Here is a 16,989-nt window from a genome sequence, read left to right on the forward strand (position 1 = left end):
GGGCACAGAGCGGGAGTCCCGAAGGTGACCCCCAAAGGTACAGAAACCGAACCGGGTGTAACAGCATGCCTCGGGGTAGCTACTAGAATCACCTCAGACAGAAGGTTTAGTATTTCAATCCAATAGGTATGAACATCAGGACAGAACCTTATTACATCTGTAAAATTTAGTGATGAGCAAGCATGATCGCCACTACTCGGTACTCGCCCGAGCAACTCACTGCTCGAGATGCTCGGAGCACGGCGAGTATTTCTGGGGTTGCTCGGCGGGAGTTCGGGTCCCTGTCCTGCATGTTTGGCGCTCTTTAGAGAGCCATTGAAAATTCAGGGTTTGTCTGCCACACACTGTAATGCCGCAGCCATATTGGTTGTGGCATTACAGTGATTGGCTGGCCACAGTGTCATAAGGTCTATATCAGACCTGGGGCCGCCATGCTCGTCATAGTCTGCTCCGGAATCAGGCAGTGTAGGGAGAGTTGCTGCTGAGCTAGTAAGAGATTTGTTTGCTTCGGACTTAGTGTGTGTATACCATATATAATACACATATCCATCTCAACTAACAGCGCTTCTGAGGACTAATAAAGCTGTATAAATATCGGTGGCAGGCAGGCAGTGTATGTGGCAGACCTCAGTGCATATAGCAAGAGGGTCCATTCCAGTTCTGTCTGCTGCTGCTGCTACCTATTACAGATATTTCTAGACATAGCCCCAGGTAGCAGGAGCCAGGAATAATTTTTTTTGTGATCTTAATCCTAATTATTAACTTTAAAAGCAATCCAGAGAACACCGTTTTTCTGCTCCATTTGCTTGTTGGCACTGCAGAATACTGCCAGATCATTTCCATATTACAGCGCAAAAAATCCAGTTATTTTAAACTTGTGTTTGTCCATCACATGGATCACATATCAGTGTGCTGAAAATTATGCCATTTCAGGCCTCCATTTAAAATTTTTTGCATTGTCTTAGCCAAGTTATTGACACCAGTTTGCTTAAAAAAATAGTTGCCTACAGACCAGATATTTTAAACTGGGGTTTGTCCTTCACACTGATCATATCTCACTGCGCTCAAAATTGTGCCATTTCAGGCCTCCATTTAAATTGTTTTGTAGTGTCTTAGCCAAGTTATTGACACCAGTTTGCTGAAAAAAAATTACCTACAGACCACATATTTTAAACTGGTTTTCTATCACACGGATCACATATAAGTTCGATCCAAATTCAGCCATTTTTAGTGAACGTGGAAAATATTGTCCTCCATTTAAAATGGGCAAGGCATGTGGCAAGGGATGGGGAACTGGACATGATAGCGATGGTGCATGCAGAGGCCGTGGCCAAGCTGAAATTGTGCCACAACAAAACACCCACATCTTCTCGCCCGACTTTCCTTTCCGAATTACTAAGGGACCGCAGCATAAAACAATTGAACCCAGAGCAGTGTCAAAAGGTTGTTGGTTGGATAGCTGATAATGCTTCAAGTCACTTTTCCACCACCACCACCACCCTGTTTTCCACACGTTCAAGTCTCAGTAGCCATGAGTCTGGACTGCAATTCACCCTGATCCTCCTTCTTCCCAAATTCTGAAGAGCTGTTCAATTTTCCATTTAGAATTCGGGCCTCTTTGAAGCGAAGCAAGAGGAGATGGCATGTAGCGATGCCCAAATGTTTAAGCAGCCATGGTCACAGGAAAGCGAAGGTGGTGTGAAGGAAGAAATTAAGAAAGAATCTCCATTTTGTGCTTTTCGACTCCATTTTGTTGTTTTGATATAAATTTTGTTAGTAGGCTAAAGGTTACAGCTGTTATGAGATTTTGATGAGACCTTGATTGTTGCAACCTCGGTAGAACATGAGACTGAGGGTGTATTGTTCTACAAAACTTTGACGCACAGATTGTTCCTGTATTCTTATAGGCTAAGAACCGTGAGCGTGTTCTTATGCTGATTGGTTGAAGTGTAATTTCTATGACTATGATAAAGTCATGCAAAATAAACGGGGGCTAGAGATCAGCTCGATCCCCCATACAGAGACACACGTCTCCGTCTGGTCATTTTCAGTTGCCGGCAACACTTTATATATTAATTTGGAAATCACTGGGTTAACCGTGAAGGATCACTTTAAATCCTCCCTCAACAGTTGGTGCCGAAACCCGGGACCTAAGCAGGAACGCCTCTGCCCCCCCCCGGAGGACAACAAGACAAAGGACCCTCGGACCGGACGCAGGCACTGGAAAATTGGGACTGATCATCCCCCACAACAACCACGGTAAGTTGGCAGTTATACTGTCCAGACTGACCGTTTGGTGTGGTTTTCCTGTGTTTGTTGCTGCAAAGAGGATCTGAGGTTTGTCCCCGGAGTGGGATGATTCTTGGGTGGAATCATATAGAGGTGTAGTTCCGTTGGAAGCCCAGTGCTTGAACCGTACCTCATAAGGGACGGACACCCCGGATTAACCAGTGATGTAATTCTCTTTATAGTCAAAATATCCTGAATTCCTGATCACTGTTAGAATCAGGCGCGGTGAGGTGATCGAAGATTGGGTAGGATGCGTAACTCAGGAATACATAGATATATATGTGTATGTCCAGGGGCGTCCGGAGGGTTAAGTCTAAGACGCCCTCCTCCTTTCACTGAGTACCGCGATTTTGGGTTGTCTCAGCGGGGGACAGGTAAAAACCCTAGTGGAATAGGCTACACAGCTGCTCTGGTATCTATACACGACTAAGTAGGGGTATTTCGCTTTAAAGGAGAATCAGTCCGTGGAAGAAGAAGACTTTGAATTGTGTGATAAAAATTTTATATTGTTAGCCCAAAGAAGGGAAAAGAAATCTGTCAGGAATGCAGGGAAAATATTCTCAATCTGGTATGTGAATTGTGCGATGAAGATTTTATAGAAATTAATTAAGTCTGAGAACTGCTGTATTTCCGGTTCTGTGTTTGTCTCTAAAATATCCGATGGGCGGGGGGAGTTATACAGCTGCGTTATGGCTTTCTTCTGTGCTGAGGAATGCTTTGATTCTTCCTATTTCCGTGTTTCTGGTAGGGAGGGGCAGCAGCAGGTCGCTGCGCTCTTGAGTCTCTCTGTGTTTTCTCAGTGTAGTACACGCTGATAGATCTGTGTTTTGTTTAAAGCGACAATATTGTTTTGAAGTACAAAGAAATATAATCTGGAAAATTGAAAGTGAAATCTAGTGTCTAGTTTTAGAAGGAAATTTGTAAGTGATTGAAAGATTGGTAAAAGTAAGTTGAGTGGTTGATATATAGCAAATTGAGGATCAACAGAGAAAATGAATTCTGATTGTTTTTTGCTACGTTGAAAAATGAAAGCTGTCTACTCCTATGATAAAGTCTGGATGTTTTGTGGTGCAGGAAGGTATTGAGAAAGCGTTTGAGAATAATGTGTCAGAAAGACAAACAATTAAAAATGATGATCTGGAACAGGGGGTCTCCCTGCTTGATGATAAGGTCCCTCCCCAGGAAATCAAGCCTCTTCTCCCGACCGTAAGCTCTGTGGGTTGCCAAAACTTAGTGCGCCTCCACCCTATGATCCGGCTGCGTGGATCTGTGATGTATGCGGAGTTACTAATTCTCAAGAGAGGTCTGTTACCATTGTGAAGCAAGAAGACCCGGAGTTGTAGCCCCCACCTTTCCCTTGCTAAACGCTGACAGCAATTCCCCCGCTCCAAATACAGCCCCCCTTTCACAGCTGCAAGGACGCTCATTATCAGCGGTTCATGTAACAGATTCTAGTTTCTGCCCTCCTCCCATGGTACACAAGTCCAGTCTCATACTAAAATATCCCTTTTAACCCTGTCTGGGAATCTCCCTCCCCAGCCCCATGTCAATTCTCAGATCAAGAGCTTGTTTTAATTAGAGTAGATAACAGACCCAATAAATATACTCTTATAAAACCTATCCCTGTGGGACCTTTCCCTGAAGTTACTGCTCAGTTCGTAATCTCTCCCTCATGTCTGGTAAATTTACTGGGGGCAGATTTATTATCACAGTTCCGCTCCAGAATACAATTCCAAGATGATGGTCAGATGGTCCTTACGTTATATAACCCCTATGCAGATGAATATAATGAGATCTGTATCCTACATGCCCTTCCCACAGTTATGATGGTCCTGATAGACCCAGATTCTCCCCCAATAATGCCTGTAGAACCAGTAAAAGTGTTTCTCAAACCTGGTGCCCCTTTTTCTAAAGTCCATCAATACCCTTTGAAATATGATCAGGAGCAGTGTCTCAAGGGGCAAATACAAATGTTATTCGATAATGGTGCCCTGATACCCTGTGTTTCCCCATGTAACACACCCTTGTTTCCCGTTAAGAAAAAGACCCCACCCGGCCAACCCCCTGTGTACCGGCTGGTACAAGATCTACAGGCATTTAATGCAGTTACTGTTCCAGAAACTCCGGTGGTGCCTAAGCCACATACTCTTTTGTCCCAGATATCTCAGGATGCTGCTTGGTTCATGGTTACCGATCTTGCCAATGTCTTCTTCAGCATTCCATTACACCCAGATTGCCAGTTCTGTTTGCATTCATTTATCAGGGATGACAATTGACGTGGACAGTTATGCCAAAGGGGGGCCAGTCATAGCCCAAGAGTGTCAGGCCTACCTTGCCACTTATGGCCCCTTGCAACCAGGAGAGGCTATGGCCACCCCACACGATGTATATAGTATCCTTAACCAAGTACAACCTAGCCACATGTCCATGGCTGGACAGCTGCGACTTCAGTGTGCTATTCTCATGCCTACTAATGTGACTTTAAAAAGGTGCACTGTCCTAAACCCCGCTACTCTTCCCCTAGTTCCTATGGATCCAAAGGGGGGAGGAGTAGGTGATATGAAAAAGGACTCTTTCTTTCTAGAATGGATCCAGAGGAACAAGATTAGGTTTCCAAACCACATGATTGTCTAGAATTGATGTTTCAGGAAACGGCTGGTCTCTAGTGTGCCTATTCTAATGCTGATTTTGAGCTTTTTGTAGATGGATCCCGTCACCAAGATGACCAAGGACGCTTCTGTACCAGATATGCTGTGGTCTCAGAACATGAGGTAATCAAGGCAGAGTCAATGCCAGCTCATATGTGTGCACAACTAGCAGAAGGTAAGACTGTAAATATCTACACTGATTCCAGGTATGCTTTTGGCATTACACACGGTTATGGGCCTATCTGGAGAGCCAGGGCTTTCCTGACAGCAAATGGCCACCCCTTTAAACGTGCTGAGGCAGTCCAGCAACTTATGAATGCACTACAGCTTCCCACCCAAACAGGCATCATAAAGGTAAAGGCACGTACCAAAGGCACTGATGGACGGACAAAAAGGGTAACGCACTGGCAGACCAGGCTGCCAAGAAAGCAGCAAGCACTCCTGTAGCCTCTCAAGTACATCACCTAGACACCCCACCATCTCCATTTGTGTTGAAAGACATCTTAGCCCAGTTACAAGAACAGGCAAGTAAGGAGGAGAAAAATAGGTGGCAAAAGATAGGGGCTTGCTCTGATACCGTCACTGGACTATGGGGGAGGGGTGAAAAGGTCTGCCTACCACAGGTACTGTACCCAATGATGGCACAGGTTCTGCACGGGAATGTGCACCACTCGAAGACGGCCATGTGTGACACCCTACAGAAACAATGGATTGCCCCCGGGTTTTCCACCTGCGCAGAAAGGCAGGTACAGAGCTGCATGATATGTGCCACACATAATCAGAGTAGGACAGTGAAAACTCCATCCAAACACACTCCCCGGCCCCTTTACCAATTCCAGAGACTGCAGATTGATTATATTCAGTTACCCAGGGTACGGACGTATGAGTATGTGTTGGTCTGCATTGATTTATTTTCAGGTTGGCCAGAAGCCTACCCAGTTGCCAAAGCTACGGCTAAGACAACAGCGAAGAAACTGATGGCTGAGATCATAAGCAGGTATGGAGTTCCTGAAGTCATCAAAAGCGATCGGGGTTCCCATTTTACTGGAGAGATCATGTCAGAGGTAATGGCAGCACTGGGGGTAAGTCAAGCATTGCATACTCCATCCGCATAGTAGTGGAAGAGTGGAGAGACTAAATGGAACTCTTAAGCTTAAAATCCAGAAGGCAATGGCAGAGACTGGTAAACCATGGACAGAATGCCTTCCTCTAGCTTTGTTTTTAATAAGACATACCCCAAACAGGAAGACAGGACTGTCACCATATGAGATTCTGTTTGGCAGGGGCCCCAATCTTGAATGTTTCTTTCCACAACAGTTGCAGCTCAAGTACCAGGACTTGACTAGCTATGTGCAGGCCTTACATGGACACCTTGCCAAAGTGCATTTAACCGTTTTCAGTTCTCTTCCAGACCCAGACAAGGTTCCTGGACACCATCCCTTTGTGCCAGGAGACCTGGTGTATGTGAAAAAGTTTGTGCGCAGAGATTGTCTCCAGCCGAGATTTGAAGGACCCCACACGGTGATCCTGGTCACCCCCACGGCAGTAAAACTCGAAGGAAAAGAGCACCTGGATCCATGCCTCACACTGTAAAAGAGACTGTTGTTTTTGATCCTGGAACTGAGGGCTATCCTCGCCCCTACCTCTTTGGTCCCTATTGTAAAAATAAGAATTCTGGTCCCACTATTCTCTGGGAAACCTGACAGCCCCGGCAAATATCTGGCGATTTGATTTTTGTGATGTAGTCAAGTGCCTCGAGACTGAACGGGTGGTAGAGGGGACCATCCAGTTTTATATGTGTGTTACCAGAAATGACAACAATAACCGTTATTATTGGTCAGATGCTGCCTGGAATACGGGAGATGATTGGGGATATAAATCTAGTGAAGCCATGTTCCCAAGGATGGGACGGGTAGGAGTCTCCGTGAGAGAATGCATCTAACAGCCCTTCTGCAACCACTTAGGGGCTGTAAATGGGGTAAAAGTTGTCACCCCCTCCTCCTAAATCTCGAAAGCCCCCAATCTGCTGACCTGCAGACATTTGTACTGGGAAGGCATTATAATTATGTATTTAGTAGTGGATACCATGAGAATTTAGGCCATATACAGCTCCAGGATATTAGTTTCAGACCAACCATGACCCCTGTTACCAGTACAGCTAAGACAGGCCCAGGTGAGCGTTTGAAAAATGTAGTCAATGAAGTGATCCCCATTCCAGGTCTCAGTTGGCAAGAAGTTCTCCATAGAAACACAAACAACCCCAAGGAAAAACCTATGGTTCGAATGGGTGAGATACAATGTAAGAGTCCAAAATATCTCTGTAGGATGTATTGCTTGTGCTGCTGCGAATACACACCTATACATATATGCATTGCTTTTCCCTGATGACAACACCACTGCCTGTGTCATGAATCTGTTGAAAGGTTTGAAGTCCACTGATTGCCCAGATTATGTCCCACTAATTCATGAGGAACCTAAACTAAAGGTTCCAGGAGAAGTAACCGTATTAGCTGACAATTACACCTGCTATAATTCCCACGACACCACAGGTACACTAGTAGGGATCTTCGAGACAGGTTTCTGCAAAGGGAGCAGTTCTCTAGATACTGATTTGCTAATCAAACATACAGAATATATGTACGACATTTATTGGTTATGTGGAGACGGTAAGCTCCGTCCTAGGTTTCCTAATGCCTGGATAGGCCAATGCACCCTTGTTAAACTAGCTATGCAGTTCAAGATTTTACTTTTGGGATCCAAAGATACCTGATGAACTTACCAGAAAGAGGAGAAGTTTTGATCAGCTCCACATGAGTTATGAAGAAGATCCACTAATATATATTGATGCTATTGGAGTGCCAAGGGGGGTGCCTGACCAGTTTAAAGCCCAGAACCAGATTTATGCCGGCTTTGCTTCTATAATCCCACAGGTGCAGATTAATAAAAAATGTTGAATGGATCAAATATATATATATATTACAGTGAACAAAGATTTGTCAATTATAGCTGTGATGCCTTTTAGGGTATAGTTGAGGATTTGGGCCCTAACATTTGTATGACCCGTGCTGCAACCCAACCTAAGAGAATTACACTGAATCCTGTCCAGACAAGATCACATGCAGTGACATAAGCTGACACAGGATTGTGGTTGGTGGATACTGGAGACATTAACTTTTGGGAGTAGGCTGACAGTAATCCTTTTGGGAAGGAGCTGTAGACCAGCATGTCATGTCACCCCCACCACCAGAGAACCAACCACATCAGGTAGGGTAAGACAGATACAGGAGTATTATCCCTGGAGGCCCTCTGACTAGCTATGCAAAAACAATTGGCTGACCCTGAGAACCAACCTTTCTCATTTTACAAACAAATAATGATAATATGATGGACGTATAAGTACACCTGGGCAGGCCTAGGTAGTTAGTGAAAGCAACTCCGACTGGCACCTTCCTCAATTAAGAAGTAGACCCACCAGAGTACGATGGTACTGATCCAGGGGAGATCCCTAAGTATGTCCCCCTCAAGAGAGTAGACAAAACCCCCCATTCTCAGATGATGTTAAGAGATTTAGTTTAGGGACAGTGGGAGAACTCCATGTGAGGTTAGTGAAGGGTTCAGCTGCCTGGAGGCCTCTCGCTAGGGGAGAGTTTCTGAGGTGTCTGGATGAAGAAATCCACCTCCCCTTTTCCCATCACATGGACAGTCTCGAAGGATCTTTCTTTAGGAAAAAAAACTTAGTATTTAGGGGGGATTGTCAAGGTGAAAATATATTTTCTTATACCTTTTTGTACTGCTATACTCATACTGTGAAACAATAACTTTTTCCTATGCTTGCAGATATAACTGTATTTAAAATGGCTGCCAGTATTCACCTTTATCTTTGTCATGTATGTAATACTAAAACTTGTTTTTTGGTGTATTTCTGTGTGTATTAGGAAATTCTGCACTAGGATAACTAATGATGAAACCAAAAGCGTTGCCACCCCTGCTCTTCTCTACACCGATTTCACAAAGTTACCTGATGAAGATGTTGAAGCCAAGCGCATGGCTGTCTTCAAAGGATCCCCACTACTGTTATCAATAATTGTTATTCGTAAATTCTAGTATACAGGGGGGACGGGTACGCCGCAACAGCCATGGCTGGTAACATGGCACCAGCCATGTGAAGACCAGTACCCCTCGAGCTTAGAGCTTGGGATAGTATCTCTGATGCTGGACATTAATTAACAAAATTTATCTAGGGGGGAATGTGAAGGAAGAAATTAAGAAAGAATCTCCATTTTGTGCTTTTCGACTCCATTTTGTTGTTTTGATATAAATTTTGTTAGTAGGCTAAAGGTTACAGCTGTTATGAGATTTTGATGAGACCTTGATTGTTGCAACCTCGGTAGAACATGAGACTGAGGGTGTATTGTTCTACAAAACTTTGACGCACAGATTGTTCCTGTATTCTTATAGGCTAAGAACCGTGAGCGTGTTCTTATGCTGATTGGTTGAAGTGTAATTTCTATGACTATGATAAAGTCATGCAAAATAAACGGGGGCTAGAGATCAGCTCGATCCCCCATACAGAGACACACGTCTCCGTCTGGTCATTTTCAGTTGCCGGCAACACTTTATATATTAATTTGGAAATCACTGGGTTAACCGTGAAGGATCACTTTAAATCCTCCCTCAACAGTGGGAAAGTGTCACAAGAGGTGGAGGCTGATGAGACACAATTGCCAAAAAAGGAGGAGGACCAGGGTGCTTAAGTGAAAGACAAGGTGGTGGATGATATAGGAACTGACCCAACCTGGCAGGAGGACATGCAGAGTGAGGACAGCAGCACACAAGGGGAGGGAGGCATAGCACCCCAACAAGCAGGAAGAAGCAGTGTGGTGGCGGCAGACAGAAGGCGGGCAACCTTCCCTGTAACACCAACACGACAGAAGTTGCCAGTACAACTGTTAGGTCTTCCCGAATCTGGTTATTTTTTAAAGACTGCCGATAACCCCAAAAAGGCCATTTGCACCACCTGCCAGGACATCATCAGCAGGGATAGCAAAATTACCAACCTGACCACCACCAGTATGATCAGGCACATAGCAGCAAAGCACCCGACTTTGTGGGCTGAACCTCAGGGTCCAGGAACAGTGTCTGCGGGTGACACCACTGCTTCTTCCTGCAGTTGTGCATGCAAGCCAATCCCCTGTCCATGGTGCATGCGAAGATGCTACCTGCCCTGCACCTGTCATTGCACACACTCAACTAGCACCATCATCAAGCATGTCCATGACCTTGTCCCAGCGCAGCGTTCAGTTGTCCATACCCCATCCTTGTAACGCAAGCGCAAATATGCAGCCAACGCCCAACAGGCCACACTACTAAATTCCCACATTTTGTGACTGCTTGCACTCGAAATGTTGTCTTTTAGGCTCGTGGAGACTGACGCTTTCCGCAACCTGATGGTGGCGGCCTTCCCAAGGTACTTGGTCCCCAGCCGCCCCGGTGTGCCGTCCCAGCATTACAAAAGCACGTGTCCCACAACATTAGCCATGCCCTCAACAATGCAGTTATTGGGAAAGTGCACCTAACCACAGACACCTGGACAAGTGCTTGTGGGAAGGGACGGTACATCTCGCTGACGGCACACTGGGTTAACATAGTGGAAGCTGGGACCCAGTCGGACCTTGGGTTGGAACACGTCCTCCCTACGCAGAGGATTGGTGGCCCTACATCAATCAGGGTTGCCCCCACAGTCTACAGCTCCTGCACCTCCTCATCCCCTTCAGCCTCCGTCTCTGAAATTACCACATCAGTCACAAGCTGGAAGCACTGTAGCACTGCCAAATACAAGTGTCAACAGGCTGTACTGAAGCTAATATGCCTTGGTGACAAACCGCACAATGCTGAAGAGTTGTGGACAGCTCTGAAAGACAAGCAGATGTGTGGCTGACGCCGCTGAACTGACAGCCAGGCATGGTCGTGTGTGACAATGGCCGGAATCTGGTGGCGGCTCTGAGGCGAGGTGAGCTCACACACATATCAAAGCAAAAAAGGGGAGAAGCCAGAGCTGCTTATGGTCAGAACGCAATACATAAAGTGCACATGCACATATTGATTTCTAACTGTATTTCACAATGAGATATTTAGCAAACAATTGATCAATTCTTTGAGCCACCCCGCCACGTCAAGGCATTCAGGTACAGCATGCATTTAATGTGGTCTTGCTTTTAATACATTTAGGAGGCCTTTATGTCACAGCGAATATAAAAAACGTAGAGTATGACTGCCCCATTATGAGAATGCCTTGACGTGGCAGCGTGCCTCAAAGACTTGATCAATTGTTTGCTAAATGTCTCATTTTGAAATACAGTTAGAAATGAATATGTGCATGTGCACTTATGTATTGCGTTCTGACCATAAGCAGGGGCTTCTCCCCTCTTTTGCTTTAAGCTCACACACGTACCATGTCTGGCCCATGTGCTTAACCTCGTGGTTCAGCGGTTTCTCAAAACCTACCCACAGCTGCCAGACCTGCTTGTCAAAGTACGCCGACTGTGTGCCCATTTTAGGAAGTCAGTAACAGCTTCCGCCGCCCTTGCCGTGTTTCAGCAGCATTTGTAGCTTCCGGCTCACTGACTGGTGTGTGATGTCCCTGGTTGTTGAAACTCTACACTGCAGATATTGGGAAGGATTTGTGAGCAGAAGAAGGCAGTTTTAACAAGGCCCTCTGTATTCAGTTCAGACTCCACACATAAGACCTCAGGAGTGGACATGGATGTCAGACATATGTACCATCCTCCAAAACTTTGAGGACTCCACCAAGATGTTGAGCGTCGATGATGCCGTAATTAGCACCACCATCCCGCTTCTCTACTTTCTGAAAAGCTCTCTGCTCACAATGAAGGAGGATGCATTGCAGGCGGAGCACGATGAGATGGACCAAGGTACCATACAGGGTGAATAAACACAGCCCAGCCTCATGTCATCCCAAGTTGGATTGGTTGACAATGAGGAAGAGGAGGAAGAACAGGAGCTACTTTCATACGCTATAGACGGTACAACAAGCACATCTGTCATACTGTCTGTTCAACGTGGAAGGTCTGAGGACAGGGAAGAGGACAGCATGGTCAGTCATCCTGTTGATGTGGACACGGAAGTTTTGCCTGTTAGCAGTCTGGCACGCATGGCTGATTTTTTGTTGCGCTGCCACTTATAAAATGTGTTCAAAGTGCTGCCCATTGTGTTGGATTGTCAATGCAACCCTCTTCCCCCACTCTTGACACACTGATAGCAACACTGCAGAAGAAATGTTTTAACAACATACAGAGAAAAAGCTACAGACCACAAACTGGGTATCACCAGACATAAATAAAGGAATAATAATTTTATTGAATACACACCAACAAACTTATTAAAAACAATTAAAAAGTCAAAAATGACTTGAACATGAAAACACTCAAACAGCTTATAATAAAGCCTGAGGCTGCCCCTCCCAAGGCTGATAAAGAATCCAAATGACTTTTGTAATGTCACAAAGTGAAGTAAGACTATTGCTAATAGTAATCAAAACGATATATATATATATATATATATATATATATATATATATATCTCAACAATGTGAGTCCCAATAAAACACTTGAATGATAACCATGGATATACACCTACAACATAGTAATAAGTCCAACAGTACCAAAGCTGCTATGTATAAGTTCTGCCTAGTAAACAAGTGAATGCTGCATAAACTGGCTGAAAAATACTAATATCACCAAGAGTGCTCGCACAACTATGAAATCATGCTGTGCAGCATGGCAGAGTAGCTAATACAGACCCAAAGCAGCACATGGTACATGAAAAGAGCCTGGGAGCGGGGAGCTCGTGGAGATGCCCCGCAGAAGAAATGCTATCACAGTGATAGCAACACCACAGAAGAAATTCTAGCACAGGCTTCCAGTATCCATTGTTTTCAGATGCTGCACATGTTGTATCGTAAGGAAATTGTCTATGCTGTGAAGATACGAGATGTGCAGAATCTGAAACAACGGATACTGGAAGCCTGTGCTAGCATTTCTTCTGTGGTGTTGCTATCACTGTGTCAAGAGTGGGAGAAGAGGGTTGCATTGACAATCCAACACAATGGGCAGCACTTTGAACATATTATATAAGTGGTCATAAACTTGTAAATAACTAATGAAAGAATAAGGTTACGTTATAACCAAGTACACTATTGTGTTTCTTGTGAAATTCTCAATAAGTTTAATGTCACATGACACTCTTCCCATTGAAAAAAAGTTGGAAACAAAATGGCCGACTTCAAAATGGCTGCCATGGTCACCACCCATCTTGAAAAGTCTTCCCCCTCCCATATTAACGTGCCATAAACAGGAAGTTGATATCACCAACCATTCCCATTTTATTAAGGTGTATCCATATAAATGGCCCACCCTGTACTTCAAAATCATATGTTAGCCAGATTGGTGACTCTGAAAGTACTTTACATCACCAGCATAATTATCCCCTATCTCCATCTGTTACCCCTTTAATTTTGACATCAATACCTCGTCAAACACCCACACTCCAGCCCCGAATGTATAGAGACCAAATGGCCACACACTCCTCCAGCCCAGAATGTGGAAGCGCAGAAAATCCCAGGGACGAATCACCAGTCATGATGATTTTGTTAATTTGTAAAGAAGCTAGAGAAATACATAGCTTCATTATCTGATTTACAATTGTTTGTTTTTTGATCCACAATCAAAAAAATACACGTGTTGTGAACAGAATAAAAATCCTTGGTTAATTGTTCATATTCTTAAAAAATGGCAATTATACTGCATGTTAAATCAAACACACAGTAATCAGAACAAATAACATTTATGACAGTTTGTTTGGTAAACAAAAACAATGGCACACAGCAATTTCTGACAAAAATACATAAGGGATCATCTTTAGTAAATATGTGGCATTTTAATTCACATGGACAACAACAAACATTACTTTAAACACATTGTGATGAAAGAAGGTACATTCATGGGCTCACAGTTTATTTCCACTTTGGCAAAGTGTTACTTAGTGCTCATTCCCCCTGGTGACGAAAATTGTGAAATGCTAACAAAATGGATTTTTTTTGCATTTGGAACAATGTTGGTCTATGATAGTGCATTAATTTGCTTATTTCTTGCTAGCTCGCAGTGGATCAAGATCCGACTGAAAAGAAGTCACGGCATTGTGCAATTGTAATTTTAAATAAGATGGCAACACACAATAGAAGTGAATGTGTCGTCACAATAAACAAATCAAACACTTGTGCCATACAAGTGCTGTTGTGTTTTGACACAACAAGCGCATTGTAAAAGCTGGCAAATCATGCGCCGCATACATTACACACTGTCAGGTTTCAATATACTAGATATATACGCATACAATACATATACGGTATATTTCTCAGTGACACACACATATATATGTTTATACAATACATACATAGATATATCGAGAATATATAAAAAAGCCAAAATGTTCTCAGGCATGTTGTATTAAATCCCAGCATGAGCTGAAAGGATAGAACACATGGTTTTCACAGAGTTAATACATATAGAATGTGTAGATATATAGAGGTCAGAGACAAATACAATTAGTTTGTGCCAATTACTGTACATGTATTTACTTAGGCTCATTTTATTTTGAATAACAACAATGGTGTGTCCTCCAGTGCAATGTTTGAAACCAGCAAAGTGAAAGGCAGCGTCTGGGGGGCAGATGATTATAGCCTGGGAAGGGGTAAATACCTATATAACTTCCCAGGCTAGTAATATCAGCACACAGCTGTATATTTAGCCTTTACTGGCTATAAAAAATTGTGGTCACCCCCCAAAAAAATTTACATTGTGTCTCCCTCTATTAAATAACCAGCAAAGGGTATACAGACAGCTGTGGACTGATATTATTCGCCTAAGAAAGGACCCTGGTTATTGCAACCCACCCTTGCTACAAACATCAGCTCTCACCCACACCAGAAAAGGAGCATCTCTAAGATGCGCCAATTCCAGCCTCGCTCTTCTCACTTGCCCTGTAGCGGTGGCAAGTGGGTTAATGAGGGTTAATCTCACCTTTGTTTTGTAAGGTGACATAAAGGGCAACTTAGTAATGGAGATGTGTCATTAAGACACCTATCCATTAATAATCATATAGATGTTAAGTGGCGAAATTAAGACACAGCCAGGACCATTTATTACAATAAAACAAAACACAGTTTAACATCTTTATTATTATGCTAATTCATGCGATGCCCTCGTTATCCTAAATAACATAATGACAAAAGAAAACAACAAGATAACATACCTGTCCACCGTTATGTCCCATGCAGTAAACCATATCTGGGCCATAGACCATTTACAACCAGGACGGTGCTAAGATGCAACCGCCCCGGCTGTAAACGACTGTGAAATGAGGAGATGCTGGCGGCGCGCGCAGCTTCAGTGACTAGAGGTGAAGTCACTGAAGCTGCATAGCCTCAACTGCGGTGAACTATTGACCGTGGTAAAATGCCAGGGAAATTGGATGCTTCCAGGTCAGTATCTGCACAAGCTGATCTGCAGGTGTCACACTCTCCTTCAAGACCACAGACAATGCTTCAGGGTCTTTTTTATTTTGTGAAGCACAAAAATTAGCCAATCAAATACATACTGTACTACATTTAATACTTAGCATACCAAAAGTAAAAACATTATAATGAGGTATTAGTAATTTGTTATGGGGAACAAAAAGCCTTGGAGAAGGCCATGTATCAGTTAACCACATCAAATGTAAGCTCGCAACCCACGTCAAGGGTCCTCATTGTCTTGCGAGTCCCTAACCAATTTTTTTTAAAAATCATGAAATTGTTAACAAAAAATAAACCATAAACCTTTGTACTGAATACATATGTAATGCTAACATTAGTTGGTCACCTCCATTTGCCATGGCACACTATCCTCTGGTGTCAAAAACTAATCTGCAAAAATATTCCTGACTTGAAGGCCAGACTGAGCAACTCGGGGAGCATGCTGAGTGTCCTCTGGTAATGGCACATTTAACACTCTCCCATCCTCAACATCTTCCAAGGATGCTTCTTTTCGGCAAAAATAATGCAAAATTAGGACAGCCTTTATGACTGCCTGGACATTGTCTGGATTTGTGTCTCAAAGATACGCCATTTACAAGTACAGATCCCAAAAGCACACTCAAGCAATCGACAGGCTTTCAACAGTCGAATGTTAAAAATTCGCCTATGTACGGGACATTAGAGGAGAAAGTGGCTCTCTACGCCGATGACATTCTCCTGTTTTTGGCTGACTCTGACGAATCGCTCAATGGAGTAATGTCACTTTTTGCTGCGTTTGGGGCTATATCGGGTTTGGCCATAAATTGGGAAAAGTCTGCTATTTTACCATTAGACCCAACTGTGGTTAGAGCTCCACAGGTGCCAGTAGTGTCATGTTTTAAATACCTGGGTATTAATGTATCAAACAACATATTAGATTATGAATGCTTAAATCTTTCCCCACTTGTGGCTAGGATTAAACAGAAGATTAAGGCCTGGACTAAGTTACATTTGTCAATAGTTGGGAGAGTGAACCTGTTGAAAATGGTGATTATGCCTCAGCTTTTATATGTTCTTCATAACTCCCCAATTTGGCTTCCCCAAAATAGGTTCTTTAAAATTAATGCACTGTTTAGGGAACTTATATGGTTGAAAAAGGGTGCGAGAATTAAGTTAGAGCACTTACAAAGGAGTAAGGAGGAAGGAGGGTTGGCATTGCCTAACCCTTGGCTATATTTTTTATCTTCCCAGTGTCAACATCTGGCAAGTAGAGTGGAGGCACATCTGTGGAAATATGGGGAGGTCGAGGGATTTTTCGGTTTCTTGGGGGTCGAGGTCCCCTATTGTCTAAGTTAGAGGCGAATAAATTTAAACCGTGGGTGTCTAAATTTCCGACGGTAATGCTTATGGTCAAAGTGTGGGGTAAAATTAAAAGTTTAAGGGGAATTACTGGGTTCACAAGGTATACCCCTATATGGGATA

At 43.6% G+C, this 16,989-nt stretch overlaps 1 long non-coding RNA gene across 1 annotated transcript; it reads left to right on the top strand.

Annotated features, from left to right (window-relative positions):
* Nucleotides 1–3,054: 3,054 nt before the first annotated feature.
* On the top strand, nt 3,055–9,512 carry LOC143766160 (uncharacterized). Its single transcript, XR_013213543.1, has 2 exons — nt 3,055–5,060; nt 5,144–9,512. It is a non-coding gene; the product is annotated as an uncharacterized LOC143766160 (long non-coding RNA).
* Nucleotides 9,513–16,989: the final 7,477 nt, after the last annotated feature.

This window comes from Ranitomeya variabilis, chromosome 4 (assembly GCF_051348905.1).
Source record: "Ranitomeya variabilis isolate aRanVar5 chromosome 4, aRanVar5.hap1, whole genome shotgun sequence".
Classification (NCBI taxonomy): Eukaryota; Metazoa; Chordata; class Amphibia; order Anura; family Dendrobatidae; genus Ranitomeya; species Ranitomeya variabilis.